The sequence below is a fragment of the Trichechus manatus genome, unplaced genomic scaffold (genome assembly GCF_000243295.1).
Source record: "Trichechus manatus latirostris isolate Lorelei unplaced genomic scaffold, TriManLat1.0 scaffold00063, whole genome shotgun sequence".
NCBI lineage: Eukaryota > Metazoa > Chordata > Mammalia > Sirenia > Trichechidae > Trichechus > Trichechus manatus.
Window position 1 is genome coordinate 5,755,736 of NW_004443999.1, and position 5,554 is coordinate 5,761,289.

A 5,554-nucleotide genomic window follows, 5' to 3' on the forward strand; every position below is an offset into this window, starting at 1 on the left:
CCCATGCCATCTAACTGTGGGAAGGTCCTAACCTCCATTTTATCAACCCATTCTGTAACAATTTTATAGCAGTAACAGTTCAGATCAATTGTAAGTAAGCGTAGTAGGAAGGTTTGGGGTGCCTGTTCCGTCTACAGACTCCCTTCCCTAGGAGATTGTCCATAAATCCTGATACAGAGGTAGAACTTGATATAGGTGTCACAGGTTTCTTCCCGCCTCACTTCCATCAGCCCCAGCTGCTTGGACTCTGGAGCTAAAAGAGGAAGAGATTGAGGGTAGTTTATAGTGAGTGATGGATTGACATGTTCTAGAGTCAACTGGCCAGAGCTGGTGCCAGGAAGCCAAGCCATGTGAGAGCCATGTTATGGAGAAACAAGAAACACGAGTAAGCAGAGGAAACTGCTCTCCAGATAAGAGAAAGATCTTGAAGTTCTGAGAAAAGCAGACAATGTAGTCCTAGGAAGAAATGCCTAGAGATAACTTCCCGTTACTATGAGAACCATGTTGCCTCCTCTCCAGGAGATAGCTGATTTCTGCCATGGCCTCCTTCCCCAACTGAGCTGACCTGAGTACTTCTCTAATACAACTAAAGAGTTTAACTAGAAAACAAGATTCCTTCAATTTCAGCAATGTCAAAATAGTCCTTCACATCATAAAACAAAAAAAGTAGTGACCGCTATTCTAGAGGATGAAGTAAACAATTTGCTCCACTCCCACATGGTAGAGATCCTATCCAATTAATTATGCCACATAAAGTCAGGACGGTACATATAAGTGCCATTGCCTTTATGAGTGTCATTCCTTTTGTGACCTTGGGCAAGTTTCACATTTTGTCAGATGTAAAAAAAAAAAAAACTATCTTAAATATCTTACATGACTGGTTAAAATCAAATGAGATCGTGTAGTTGAAAGTGCTTTGAAGATGACAGATTTCTATCAAATGTAAGCCATCATTAGTTCATAAACTGAGTTGAGGTCTAAAGGCAACATTTTTTTCTTGGGAGTGTAGAAGGAGCAACGCATATTGATACCCCATGGATTCATATAAAAGGACAGATATTGAAGAGCGCTTAGACTAAACCTTCTGTTTGTTATTGAGGATGTCAAGGCTTAAGTGGGATGGCTTGCCCAAGATCACATTATTAATGAGTGGCAGAGCCAGAAGTAGTCCTTCAAAAAGTGAGTGCCAGTCCAGAATGTTATACCATTCTCCTTCAAGTTCCACCCGGTTTGTGCTCCTCCAATCCTGCCCGTGTCAAAATAAACAAGCAAACAAAACCACAAACAAAAAATCAGCTGTCTGATGCTCTAAAGAAATTCATCCAAAGCCTCCACAAATAATTTTTGAGCATCTACTTTGCATCAGCAGCTATTCTCTCAGGATCAGAGGCAAAATGTAGGCCAAGAAATCAGAATGTTGTAAATGTTGAGGGCAGTCTTGAAGGAATGGCTAAGTCACAATGAGCCAGGGAAGGATGTATGGAAAAGTAAGGGCTGTCCCAACACATTTTTTTGTTGATGTATCAAATGGGCAGAAGCATTTGGGACCCCAAGTTGGAGCCCTGCTCATAATGTAAGGCTGAGTCAGAAAGGCAGCTAGCATAATAGAAGGGAAGGTTCTGGTTTGTTTGTGTCAAAGAAGGGCAAACCTTCCTGGTACACAGACAGCCCCCTGCAAACCAGGGCCTTTGCATTTGCTCGTCCCATGATTCATTCACTGGCCGTTCACATGGCTAGTTCCTTATCATCCTTCTGGTCGCAGCTTAACCTAAACACTCATCTAAACACTCTGTCTAAAGTAAGCACCCCATTTTATTATTCTTTGCCACCACATCTACTTTATATCCTGAGTGGCACTTTTTCCAATCGTGATCATTTTATTGATGTACTTACTTTTATGTTGCCTGTTTCCCTCATTAGACTGTAGACTCCATGATTCAGGAACTACAATGAATCTTATTCACCCTTATGGCCCCTACCACACCCACCACAGTGCCTGACACATATCAGGCACTTAATGACTATTTGTTAAATATGTGAATAAAGAACCTATCTTTATGCTCAGATTCACAATTTAAGCTGAAGAGTACAGCTATTATGCCTTCCAACTCAATTTCTTTCAAGGTTTCATTTTAGCGCAATTTTACTGCCTGTAAAAGTGACTGGTAAATATTCAGTTTGATTTCCAACAGGCCACTGGCCCCCGTCACCTGAATCCTAGGCCCTTAAGATAGCACCAGGATAATTGCCTTAATGAACCAAACCATGGAGACAGCATCTTTATTATTATAAAGACTCTAAAATATGCTGCCATTGTATTGCTTGACTATTATAACATTTTGATATGTTATGTAGCTTGGTCCAATAAGGAAGGTTTAACATTCTAAACATCAATGTGTTGTTATATAACTTTATCTCTGAAATCGCTTTATTTTCTGGGTCATTCTTGGAGGAATAATCCAGTTCAGTTCCACCAACAATCACTTATGTGCCAGGCAGTGTGCTAGGTCCTTAGGGTACAATGACCTGATCCTCACCATTAAAAAAGGGATTCCTGTAAAGACAAGAGAGCAAATAAACCAGTAATTGCTCAAAAGTGGAATCCATGCAGAAATAATAGTACAATGTAGAGAGGAAAGACTGAGGACTGAATCATCATGGGAGAGCAGAATTTTGATTTTACCTACTTTTAGAGTTTGTGGGGATTGACAGGAAAAAAGAAAACGTTGACAATCTTTCATTCTTAGTGTTCATGATGTTTTAGAAATTTAAAGACGAAACAAAAGATTTAATATTTAATGCCAGCCTTCTAGAAGGTTTTCTTCCGATCATAAAACCGTGTTTTTTGTTTTGGTTTGGTTTGTTTTATAGTTTCAGTGTTTTATTTTAAGAGCCTTGTCATTTTTTGAGGGACTTGAGGATTGGGAGAACAGGGCAGGAACAGAGTTCCAGAGGAGAAATGCAGGTGTCGTGACAGTGTATTTTTGTCTGTATCCTGGTGGCCTTGTCATTCCTTGTGTGTGCTGCAAGTTTGAAAGTTCAACACATGCAGATCTTCCCCACAATAGGCAGTGACCTAAAGCCAAGGCCCATGTCACTACACTGTAAACAGAGGCATGGCTCACTTGGGTTTAAATCTCCACTCCACCATGTATTAGCTGTGTAACCTTGGGAAATTCCTGTACTCCCAAGCATCAGTTTCCTAATCCATAAAATGAGTATAGTAATCTGCTATACAATTACTATGACAGATTAAATGTAATATTACAAAAGCAAGTGCCCATTGCTATCATAATCTGGAAATTATGATACATAGAGTTCAGTGTCACATTTTTCAAATTGCAGATCTCAACTCTTTAATGATCATGAAATCAATATAGTGAGCTGTGAAACAGAATAACATAGAAAATACCAAAGTACACTGCATGTACTACGAGTAAGTAGAGTCTCTGGCTGGAGCGAATAGTTAAGTGCTTGGCTACTAACCGAAAAGTTGGCAGTTTGAAGAAAGAGCAGATGATCTACTTCCAAAAGATCACAGCCATTTAAAACCCTATGTATGGAGCACAGTTCTACTCTGACATACATGGGGTCATCATGAGTCAGAATCGACTCAACAGCAGCTGGCTTTTTTTTTTTTTTTTAATTGCTTTTACAAAAGTCTTGTTTCGGTTGTCTATATATGTCGTGGTTAAGAGCTGAGCTGCTAACCAAAACGTTGGCAGTTTGAATCCACTAGCTACTCCTTGGAAACCCTATGGGGCAGTTCTACTCCGTCCTATAGTGTCACTGTGAGTCAGAATCGACTCAACAGCAACAGGTTTGGTTTTGGTGTAAATAATATAGTAGATACATGCTGGGTTACCATCAAAGTGTTTAAAGCCACGGCTTTAATTGTTGGGCTTCATTGCTTTGATGCTGAGTGTAATTGAGAAGCATATTCTGGGATCATAATGGAAAAGAGAAAATAAAGCTAATCAGTTTTCATCCTATTTCTTCTCTTCTCAAACTGTATATGATTTCAAATGCAACAACTTCTTCCTTCATCTTCAAAGAAAAGGAGATGGATAAAAAGCAAACAATGTAAGAAAAAAATAAACAATGTAGAAAGAGTAGAAGGAATTTTGGAAAACAGTTTTTTTATTGCATTACACAATAAGTATAGTAAAAACTAAAACTCTTAAGTGTACAACATGATAAATTTTTACATACACATACACCATTGTAACCACCACTCACATAAAGATATAAAACATTTCCAGCAACCCAGAAAGCGCCCTTCTCCATCTTCACAGTCAATACCCACCTTCTTTGACTTCTGTAGCCATTGATTAGTTCAGCCTATTCTATAACTTGGAATCATCTGGTATATATTCATTTGTATCTGGCTTCTTCTGCTCCTTGTTATATCTGTGAGATTCATCACGTGATTATGTGTTGGAGAAGGTCATTATTTTTTATTGCTATATAGTATGTCATTGAACAACAATTTAGGTATCCGATCAACCCCCCAAAATCTGTGTCTTCCGTGTTTGGCTATTATGAACAAATGGCTTTGAGCGTTCTGTACACGTCTTTTGGTGGACATATGCACTTATTTCTCTTGGTTGTGTAACTAGGATTATACGCCTAGAATTGTTGGGTCACAGGAAGGCATATTTTAGTTTTAACTACAAAGGAACAAACAAAAAACAAACCCGTTGCCGCCAAGTTGATTCCAACTCACAGTGACCCTATAAGACAGAGTAGAACTGCCCTACAGGGTTTCCAAGGAGTGGCTGGTGGATTCAAACTGCCAACCTTTTGGTTAGCAGTCGAGCTCTTAACAACTACGCCACCAGGGCTCCTTAGTTTTAATACCAAAACCAAACTAAACCCATTGCTATCGAGTTGATTCTGACTCATTGTGACCCTACAGGACCAAGTAGAACTGCCCCATAAAGTTTGCAAGGAGCAGCTGGTGGATTTGAACTGCCGACTCCTTGGTTAACAGCCAAGCTCTTTAACCACTGTGCCACCAGGGCTGCACTTAATTTTAATAGACACTGCAAATAGTTCTCCAAAGTGGTTTTTATCAGTTTACACTCACGTCGGCAATATATAAGGTGAATTTATCAATTTTAATATGTTGTCGTTGTTAGGTGCTGTCAAGTCGCTTCCAGCCCATAGGAACTCTATGTACAACAGAACGGAACACTGCCCAGTTTTGCAGCATTCTCACAGTCGTTGTTATCCTTAAGCCCATTGTTGCAGCCACTGTGTCAATCTTTTAATATAATCTTTTTATATAAGATATTGTAATTGCTAGATTTATGTGTTGCTCCTGCCTTCTTAATTATACTCTAAGTCTCTAGAGGGCAGAGACTGCCCTAGAGGTTTCATTGCTCCAATACCTAACACTATGGTTATATACAGAGGTAGTGATTCCGTAAATTCTCAACAAAACTCTAGCTATGATTTTTTTAAATTGTAATTGATAATAATTTAATAATTAATGACCAAAAATGTGTTTTATTTTTAATTTCGGAATTTAAAATTTTACAAATAGGCACAC